Raw genomic sequence first — 11,295 nt, 5'->3', positions numbered from 1 at the left:
ATTGGGGTAGAGGAAAATTGCAATACAATAGGCATGAAAATGGGAAAAATTGAGAAAGGGGCATATCTATATCACTACAACTATCAAAGAGAAAAGGGAGCATTGAAATTACATAGAAGTATATGTGCAAAAGCAATTGACAACACGGCACTGTGCCAAGATTTAGCCACACGCGTAATGTTGTGCACTATAGGCTGCAGAAAACTTTCGCAGCAATGCGCAAACAATCTGCTTCCGAGAGCCATAGCCTTTGCTTTCTCTCCCTTTCTGTTCTGCGTTTCACATTAGGCTGTCGACTTTATCCCGCATCTTTCACATTGGTGCTGCTTTGTCTGCCTCATGCACCAGAATGCACGCATCAGGTGTTGCCTCATTAGGTGTTGTTGACTTTAGAGGTCACTCATTGTCTGTATCCATGTGGTGCATAAAACTGTACTGACAGTGTTTCGAACGTTTGAGTAGCATATGGTGTGCGAAAAGATTATCCCTTTTTGGCTAACGTCCTCGACGACTTTGTGAACCTGAGCAAATTTTAATAGTATTACCACATCAATCACATTAGGACTGTCATGTTTTAGCCGCGTACGTGTATTGTTTTACGCTAGGTTAATAAAGGAAATAGAGTCAGTAGCACAGTTTGTTGCAGTGGAAATTTTTGGAAGAGGAAGTTCCAAGTACGAAATCAGTTGATGTGCGTTCTCGTCTTCAAAGCTTTATGCACATTTCATTTCGCTGTCGCCCCTAATCACGCAACAGTCATTACCAGTGAGCTAACAGCTGTAACCTATAGTGGTGATGTACGAGAATGGCCAACTGCAGTGCCCCAAAAACCAACGAAGATTTCATACCGGTATCACAGTAACATGAAAGACAGTAATCGAAAGAATGCTCTATGTAAGCCATAATACTGGTGCTAGACAGCGTTGCAGCGTGTACCTTCCTGGACAGGTGAAACACGAGCAGGAAAGCAGAAAGAGTAACATCTAGCTCTTACGAGTAATACAATCAATCCCAGATGCAATGCACATCTTCGTTGCCTGAAATTTGTTTGCTGTATCAGAAGTTTGTTACGATTGAAATTTACCTCAAAACTACCAAAAAGCACACAAAGCTTCTGCTCTCTTATTGAGCTCTTGCCTTTCCCAATGTCTTGTGCACAGAACAAAGAAAAGAAATTCGCAAGAAGCGCAGAAAAGATGCTTTATTCCCGAAAATGATTTGCACTACACTTATGGCAGAAATTGGTGAAGCCATGTGTCATCCTATTGTCATCAAATATTGTCCCCAAGCTGTTCCACAGTCCGAGAGCAATAAAGCTAAAAAAGCATTTCTGACAACGAGCCTCACAGATGTGTACGCCTGTGAGATGCCATGCAGCCTCCTCCCTTCCCCCAACTCGTCGGGAAGCTGCTGCTCACCACTACACTGCAACTTCGTGCTTCATTCCATTGGTTGTAACCTAACTGAATGGGCTACCAAGTCTTTTAGGTAAAAGGCTCTTTATAAACTTTTTGCAGAATTTGTTGTGTGTTGAGAAACGGTCTACTTTTACCTGAAAGTAGGCTCTAAATCGGTCAATTATGTGTAGCTCGACTACAACTTTACGATTTAGCACTGCTACGCATCCGGTTGCGAAAGGTTGTGCATGTCCCAAACTGAGTGTTCCAGCTGAAACCATGTTCACTTCGCACGATGTGATGACGAATGAAAAGAAAAGAATGCGTTCGAGTTAGCATAACTAGGATGCACAGTGGAACCAACATTTCAACAAGGAGATTTGTCTTCTTCAGGACTCGACAAAGACGAGTCCTCCAGTCAAAGCGTTTGCTCCAAGATGAGGCTTCCCTTGAACCTAAATCATGAAGGTCCCGATGTCCTGAAAAGTCATGCCATTCTTGCACATTTGGTTCCTTTTCACACAAGAAAAGCTGAAAAGCTTGTCAGGTTGTCTTTTGTAGTTTATTCTCAAATGCTACGCATTCTTTATCTGCAATAAACAATTAACTAGCACTCAGTAGACATTGGCAAAATCTGTGACATCATGGGAAGCAAGTTTGAGGATCTGGAGGTACTGATTTTACACTCTCTACCTGATACCACGCCTCATTAGTAAAGTTTGCCCATTTGGCACTATGCAAGTGCAGGTCTAGAAACTGAGCTTTGCAATGTTTGCTAGTTCCCCAGTAATAAACGCACATCACCTACGACAAACAGCATGGGCAGTCACGTATGACAAGCTGGGAGAAACAAGATGAAGTAAGATTCAGGACAACCATGTCACAAACATGAATGCATGCAAAAATCGCATTTTTGCTCGCATTCTTGAAATAACGAGGTTTAAATAGGCAAAAACTCCTCTCTTTCACAGACGAGATGCCGTGAACTCCGTCGAAATGCCCAGTTCTCCGTCTTATTCTTGGTCTATGGACAAAGGCCCATATTTTGTAACAATTCTTCCCATTTTCCCTTCTTTTTGCCCTTTGGCACTGGCTCACACAAAGCTACAGTCCTGATATTGGCAGGATCATCAACTTGGAATGACAGATGACAAGACATTAACAGAAACGCATGGAGTAATAAGAATCTTCACCAAATAAAGCCCCTGCGGCCATATACGCAAGGCTTTCTTTTCCTTCAAACCTATTCATTTCTGATCACTCATTGAGAGTGGCCATTACAGGTGATAACAAAGATTTGGCATCATACCAGCTAGGGATGAAAGTCAAAAAGAATAGAAAATGAAAAGAATTGCATAATGGTGCCCTACCCTGTCAAAAAAAGCAATTGACTCTAATTGGGAAATTTCCAATTTGTACCAATTGGAAAATTTCCAATTGCAAATTAGTACATACCTGGACCAATTGAACCAACTGGAACGTGATCAATTGGTTTTTGCTGGAGTGACCAATTGTACCCAATGGGTGTCATTTGGTTGGAATTGAAACCAATTGGTTGGAATGGCTAATTGCCATCAATGGGCAATACGAATACACATATATACCCCACAAAGCAAACCTTAATAGGATTCCAGCTGTCAGAAACAAGCTTGCTATAGCCTTAGTACTGTATGCATATATAGCTATAACTCATTCCAGTTTCCTTGAATGGGTTCATGAACTGAATGTATGATTTCCCAGTTGGTTACATTCTAGCTAGTTTATTCCTATTGGTAGTCCAATTAGACTCAGTTGGGAATTTAAGGTGGACATAGCTGGTTCGATCAAACTGGCAAGTCCAATCGGACCCAATTGGTTGCATCCCTGACTCAATCATAACCAACTGGAGGTAAGGATTTCCCATTGGGCCCAGTTGATTCCAATTGACAAGTCCAATCGGACTTAAATGGTTTCACTTTGACTCAATCGTAACCAATTGGAACTAGGGATTTTCCAATCAGTTCCAATTGGGTCCAGTTCATTTCAATCGGCAACTCCAATTGGTTTTTCCTCTGACCCAATCGTAACCGGTTGGAAATAAGGATTTTCCAATTGGTTCTTATTGGTCCCAGTTGATTCCTATTGGAAAAGATAACTGGAGGTAATTGTTTTCTTTGACTGGGTAGGGTGCATATATGTGCATTTTCTTTAAAGTGATACTAAAGAAATTGCCGAGTCAATGTAGACTCAATCCAGTATGTTAGTTTACCTTCCTAAAACCTTCGTAACATTTGTTTCATGCCAAGTGACGACTTAATGAGGAGAAAAATTGCACCTGAGTGGGTGGCACAATGTTTCTGCAATTTCTGCTGTTTCACAACAAACAGGATCTTTACGTAACAGCACCAGTGATCTTGGAGGTTATGCTCTATCAGGACTTTACGGCCTGTTTTGAGTCAGAGGCTCACAGAAGGAGGGCGCCACACTGCTGTAAAAAAGCTGAGTTACTGTACATGCACCCACAGGCAGAAGAGTTGCCCATCTGTTTTCCATTCACCATTTCATATTCACTCACTTTCATATTAGCCTGATGCAACAGCATAACAGACCACCGAGTGAGCCACAGAGAGCACCAAAATGTTGCGGCGTCCTGCACCCACCTGACCGCCTTCTGCGTCACGGTGTCCTGGGCTGAAGCTAGGCTGAAACTAGTTCATATATAAGTTATTACAGTTGAAATACTTAGCATGCTTTGAGTACCAGTATACTTTCCAGGGTTTCGAGAACAAGGACCTTTATTTATGGCAAAAATAAAAAATAAGAAATGTCATGTTGGTGCTTTTTTAAAGCAACAGCATCAGTTTACCCGCTATTCAACCTCCCAAGTATAGTTTGTTTCAGCTTATGCTTTCAGAACATACTTTTTTTCCTGATTTTGCTAGCAGGGTTTCACAACATGACTGATGCAGGTAAGCAGTTTGCATAAGCTGCAATTTCAATAACATCAACACAAATAAAAACAGTTATAAATGAAAGCACATTAAAACAGCAATATATAAACAATATGCTCAACAGGACACAATATGAGCATCTGTAACATAACAATACACTTCAAACCATCATACATATAAATGCAAATATCACAAAGATGAAGCTACAACAAAAGGCCATGGCCGGTCAGATCAGTTAAAAAATGTATGTTTATGAATTAGTGGCAATATTGAAGAACGTAGGAGATTATTGCGTTTGTGGCAGCTTTTCTGACAAAACATGCTGTAATTGAATCTAGCATTGTAGGGGCAGTATGTTGTGAATCCCACTACTTATACTGCACCACAATCCCACGATTACTACTACATTACAGTAAAACCTCGTTATTACATAGTTAGTGGGGAATGTGGATCAGGTACGCACTAAGCGACGTACCATTTAGCCGATAATGGCAGATGAGCTGCTACAGACTTAATGGCCACAAAAGCATGACAATTCTCACTCAAATAAACATGCAGACAAGTTTTATTTGCGAGCAGGCAGCAAAAAAATCTGTGATTTTCACTTGCCGCCGTAGCGGCCTTGCAGCGACTATGGCATCCTCAAACTCAGCAAGGCCGCGAGCCAGTTTCTCCGTTAGGCCCCACTCCTCTGCGAATGCCTTCGTGACGGTCAACGTACTAGCCACGTCGGATACGGAAGTGCCATCATCCGCGTCATCATCCATGAAGATGATGTAAAAGCGCTGGAAGCTATGGGAGCCAGAAACACGTCATGGCTACCATGTTTTGACATCACTGTCAGTGGAGATTGCAGTCTGGGAAAGGTCCATGTGCCGCAATTTCGCTATCTATGGTCTACAAGCATGACATTCAGCCGATTCCACGCATGCACGTGCCAAAAATGAAGTAAATACTACGCTCTAACCATTTGGCATGCGTTAAGCGACTACGGTTTAAGCGGTCAGCCAATAGTACATTAGAATCAATAATGACAGGGCAGGGGATTCATGGCAACTATATTTAAACCTGAAATACTTGAGCGGGTACGCATTAGCAAGGTTTTACTGTACGCATGCGGCGGGCAGCTGTATGCACGGACCACGACAAGAATGACTGGATCATACCTTAAGAGGAAGCTTTAGCTCGGGAGCTTCTATTTAAACACGCAGGAAAGGAGAAATCGTTTTCCTCAGCGACTACTGCACTGATTATGCCGAGGTATGTAACACTTAAAAGAAAAAGTTAAAACCTAGTGACTGTGGGAAGCATATTTCTCATTTAGGCTGTGAATTCTAATTGAAAATTTTTTAAAAATTACTAAACTTCAGGAAACTGAACCAAAATTTACAACTATGCAACTCAGCAATGAAGAACAGCGTCACGTTTCTGTAAACTGTACTTAATAATAAATCTAAAGAGACAAAGTCAATGTACTGCAGTGAATTTCAACTTTTGTTTATTCTCTGGCAAATTAATAAATACAACATTTTATCGAATGTACGACACTAAATCTGGATAGCATATAGGCAGCAACAATCTTCACACAAAATGATTTACGATGTCCAAAAAAATCTTTTTTTTTTCCCAGTGCTCTCAGAATCATCGAACAGTTGCAATTAGGAAGTCAAACGATGTTAATCGACACAATAGCATAAATTCGCAACGACAAGTTAGCTTAAACGAGGTTCACGAAACAAGCTGCAGCGATGTTCAAAGACAGGAGAACAAGTTTTAAAGAAATCCATGTACCTATTGCTCCCCAGCGATTTCCAGGCAGGTTTAACCAGCATACTGACAACGTATGCAGACGTTATCACCAGATTTTCTTTAGCAAGACCGTTACAAAGTTCTATGCAAAGAGCATTACATAACAAGTCAAATATGCAAAGAGCATTCCATAACTAATCAATTAGGTAAGTGTGAACATTAATTCGATCAATGGGTGAGAATAATGAGAAAAGGACACCCAATACTGTATTCATGGCGTTTCTCAATGCTCAGGGAATGTGCGCAGTTCTGCAAGCCAATGGAGCTCGAGAGCCCCCAGCTTAAAAACATGCAACTGCTGGTACTAGTGGCTGGTGCTGTGTTGTTTCAGATGCCGTGTAAGCAGGCACAGCTTGCCAAACCTCAACGGACACAGGTGGCACGTATAGCAAAGTCGATGCTCCGCGTGATAGGCAGCGCGCCTCAACAGATGATTTGCTCCGAAAGGCTCGCCGCAAACAAAACAATTGGTCAAGTGGTCGTCCAACTCGACATTGTCCTCCTCGGCTTGTTGTGACGTGGTACCGCAGGGCAGCTGCTCTTCCTGTTGGCAGCAAAGCAGAGCGGGGAATACAACTGCGTTGTGCATTCTGTGGATACGGTGATATACTTTTTCCATACAGCGCATGTTTCCACGGCTCACAAACTATACCACTATCGTTTGAGTACTAGATTTAAATATGAAGTGAGATACAATATACATAACCTGGGTACTCTGGCATATCCTATGGGAATGTACGGGTATAATACACAATAACAGTGATGCAGCCTCAAACAGCGACAGCCTCCCCGTGCAATGGGAGCCTGCGTTGCTCAGCTCGGACCTGCAGCACCAATTCTGGGCCGTCCAGCGAGCCGAGAAGCCGCCAAGGTCCAACAATCCTTGGCCGAAGCCTAGGCGGAGTCCAGGCCCACCCCACCAAATCGCAGGGCACTCACTAAAGTTATTCGAATGAATGAACATTATGCTACCAGACATGGAGAATATTAGTACGTTGTTGTACCCCAGCTTAAACTCTGGCATGGAACGCTTATGTTATTGTTTACCATCACTGTTAAGCCATTATCAATCTGCTAATTTTGATTTATTTATTTGTTCCACTGCTATACTTAGATCTATGTTAGCACATGAAGAAAACTGATTTTACTTATCCTGGCATTTATTTTTTCGGACAGTTGCATTTTACTTTTGTTCTGCACTGATGAAGTGTTTACATTTTTTTATTGACTGTGTTTTTTATTGCTGTTGCCTAAACGCCGCTATAACGCGGGGCTGCAGACTCGCCAAGCTCTCTACTGGCAGCTTTTTTTTCCATTGTCCTCCACCTGTAATGTACATGGTGGAAAATAAAGATTTGATTTGATACTCGCAAACAACTTTCTGTGGCAGTAAAATAAACACTACAGGCACAAAACCTGCACAAGTAAGAGCGCTTCGGAATATAGTCCCACATACTCGTTCGTGACAGGTTAAGCTGCTGCAGAGAAAACATAAACATCTTACTTAGTACTAAAATAAGACGTAACATACACCACTCAGTCATAAGCTTGGATTATTTTTTACACTTTTCTCTTGCACGTATGGGCAAATGCGAAACCGTCGTGCGTAGACATTACGCCGATTCGAATATGCGTTTCAAGAAACCGGGAGCGCTGCCAAGCTACGCCGGACAACTTGGCGTAGCAGCACATGAGCAGAAGTCATGTCCACATAGCGTTCCTTTCAATTGTACAGAAAGTTGTCCGCAAGTATAGGACTTGCTACCGGGCCAATTGTCCTCGTGCAATTCAATTGTAACTTCGTTAATATATGTAGCTGATGGGAATGTGGGAGAACTATGCACCAAACGGCACCACAGTACACGCCAACTGACAGCTACCCACATGCAACTGTTTACCTCTTACCCCAAACCCCTTTTACAGTGTCACAGTGCGTGCTACCTGAAAACAAACAATAGTTCATGTTAATCGAATTTAAAAACAAAAAGCTGGCAGAACCCATCTCACGATTACCTCTTCTTTCTGAGGTTTTATGTCCCGAAACCAGTTCTGATTATGAGGCATGCTGTAGTGGAGGGCTCCGGATTAATTTTGACCACCTGCGATTCTTTAACGTGCACTACAACGCAAGCACATGGGTGTTTTTGCGTTTCGCCTCCATCGAAATGCGGCCGCCGTGGCCGGAATTCGATCTCGCGACCTCGTGCTCAGCCGCGCAACGTTCTCACGATTACCGTCGACAGTAATGCGTTAGCACTGAATCAATATAGCCACACAACGTATTGCCACCATCAAAATGAGTTATGTGTGAGCCGTGTACTGTAGCGAGATTCCTCTTTCACACTCGGCGCCGTTTAGCGCCGCCGTCGCGAAGCCTGGGGTGGCATTTGAAATGCATGGCACACCGGTGCGTGTGACAATGCCGAGAAACATGTCACGCAACAGCTGGGCCGCTCTGTTGCACTTCTATCTGGACACGCTGCACCATCTGGTGGCGCTGCCCAATTGTGGCGATTAGCCGCGATCTTAACTGCATGTGCGATCACGGAAGCGAACACAGCTGATGCGCCATCTCACGACCGTATTCGTAGCAAGCATTCGGCGACGGCTTGTAGCCCGTTGCCACATCGGCCAGTTGCGAATTTGCGAACACTGCCTACGCCACTAGGCCTAATCAGCACTTTTTCCTCAGGCGTCTGCGACTAAAGTTATGGTTTGGTGTCGAATCAACTCAGGTGTATTCCCAGCAGCCGCGCAACACTTGAAAAGCTGGCAAACCGTCTTGCAAACCAAAGCGAGTGTTTGGAAGTCACGCGAACTTGCCGTGACCCTCTGTGTTTCAGAATATTTAAATGCTTTTTAAAGAAAGGACCACATTACCTGCTCGTGCTAGAAATCACTGAACTTCATCACAGTGCCAAGCTAGGTGGCCATGTGATCACTTTTCAATGGGTGCCTAGTCATGTGTGGTGTGACTGGCAATGAACTCGCAGACAGTGAGGCAAGATTGGCATTCTCTTCCTCTGATGAAGTATGGATTGCATAATCGTGACCTGACACCAACTGAGTGATCAAGGCAGTCGTGCAGGACCTTACGAAGGCATACAGAGCCCATGCTGACAACATCCACAGACACCTATATATGATCGACCCAGACGGTAAATTCTGTTTGCCCCCGAAGGTTACGCTGAGCAAAGCATCATTGCTACACAGAATTCGGCTAGGTGTTGCTTTCACCCGTCGCTACACACACCTCGTCGGCCAGTCGAACAGCCCCGATTGTGAACACTGCCAGACGCCTGAAACGCTGGAACACATATTGTGCGATTGCCCAGCATATATCATGGCGCGAAGGACATAGGAAGGTTCCCTAGCCAGCGTTGGCAGGCAACCACTATCGAAGGACACTAGTATTGTCGGCCCATGGGCTGACACTGCAACTTCAACGCGGGCAACTAAAGTGCTGTTTAAGTTTCTGCAGGACACGAAGCTAGACGAGTGGCTCTAGTAGGGCCACCGTCTAATGTACATAAGCACTCACCGCTTCTCTTGTCATTATCATCATCCATGCCAGTGCTTTCACTCCCCTTTCCCTCTTGCTCAGTACTGAGTAGCAGACTAGAGCACACTAGCTCAGGCCGACCTGTCTTTCTTTCCTATCAATAAAATCGATCTTCTATCTATCTCTTGACAGGTGGCAAATGATGCGCCGAACCGGATAATGAAACTGCATGAACGATGCTGTTCTTTATCATCGGCGCTGCTATGTGTGGAGCGGTGATCGAGTCACGCAATGCGCAGTCACTTCGCCTGTCGCGCAGATTGAGTTACGATAACCCATCTGCCGAAAATTTGGGCCAGCCCTTCTGTATTTTGGAGAACTGGAAAGCAATACTTTTTATGCAATAAATAAAGCATTGCCGCGAAACACAGGTACGCTATTAAACTGAGAACCTCATTGGTATTCAGTACAAATTGACGCTACTAATTTATTATTTCCGGAGCAAAAAAAAAAAAAAATGAACACAGTCCAGAGCGCCCAAGAACTGGCGGAGCGTCACTATGTTCCTGTCCCGACTTGGACAACGCCTACGGTTTCGGCCGGAGGAGCTCCTCGCGTGGGATCTCCAATGGCGTAAAACTCCTCAGGACCTCAATAAAGTTCTTGACTGACTGACTTACTTGGTTCTGTTCAACAAAAATTCTACAGATAAAAAATATATTTTCCAGAACTTCATATACAAGAACTGAGTTGTAATCAGTGCTGGCCTACTAATTTGGTCTTCCTTTTAATAAGAGTGGACCTTACTGTATATCTTGATTTCTATGTACAGTGAAAGCTCGATGATACGAATCTCACGGGGTCACAAAAAATATTCGTATTAGCCGAAATTCGTATCATCGAAACAATTAAAACTACAGTCGAATCTCGATAATTCGAACTCGAAGGGGCCCGAAAATTTGTTCGAATTAAAAGGACGTATTTTTGAAGTATTCGTGCACCATAGCACGATGCACGAACGATGCGAGCCGTGAAATATCGCGGCGAGCAAGCCCATAGCAAGCGCGGGCCACGAAACTGCCCAGGCCGGCTAACGGTCGCTTCCCGATAACGGCAGAAAACGAAGCTTCAGGGAGCGGGCGGCGCCGGCACACGGGTGCGCGCGGAGACCGTCGAAGGTGAGGGAGGAGGGCGGCAGGAAAGCGGATTTGGCCGCGTCAACTCCGCTGCTTCTGTGGCTCCCCTCGCCCTCTCTCCCTCCCTCTCAACTCCCTCGCAGTTTTCTCACCTTCGACTCCGTGCGCACATCTCCGTGCGCGCCCGCCGCCGTGCTGGCGCCAGCTTATTTTAGCCGCTCCCTGAAGTTTCGTTTTCTGCCGTTATCAGGAAGCGAGCGTTTGCGGGCGTGGGCAGTTTCGTTGGCCCGACTGCGCCTCCGCCGCTGCTTCCCTCTGCGCTGCTGCCGCAGCGTGCAAGGTCAACATGTGACTAGAAAATAGAGGAAGCATAGAGGAGAAGGGTTCACTGCCATTTTATCCGCGTGGCTGAGACGTCGGCACTAGTGTGTGCTAGAATACGGTTGTCTAGAACACACTAGTCGGCACGTACACGCTTGTTCCGGCACGATGCAGAAACGGCGACCTTGCAATTTGAGAGA

General features: G+C 44.5%; 1 long non-coding RNA gene across 2 annotated transcripts in view; it reads right to left on the bottom strand.

Moving 5' to 3' along the window:
- Positions 1-4,153: 4,153 nt before the first annotated feature.
- Positions 4,154-11,295, bottom strand: part of LOC125940684 (uncharacterized) — a 28,453-nt gene continuing 21,311 nt past the window's right edge. For both annotated transcript variants that reach the window (XR_007463876.1, XR_007463877.1), the window contains one exon: positions 4,154-6,680. This is a non-coding gene — a long non-coding RNA (uncharacterized LOC125940684). The remainder of the gene's footprint in view (positions 6,681-11,295) is intronic.

Source organism: Dermacentor silvarum, chromosome 10, assembly GCF_013339745.2.
Source record: "Dermacentor silvarum isolate Dsil-2018 chromosome 10, BIME_Dsil_1.4, whole genome shotgun sequence".
Taxonomy (NCBI): Eukaryota; Metazoa; Arthropoda; class Arachnida; order Ixodida; family Ixodidae; genus Dermacentor; species Dermacentor silvarum.
The sequence above is the reverse complement of the archived record's forward strand: the minus strand, read 5'-3'. Positions and strand labels throughout refer to the sequence as shown.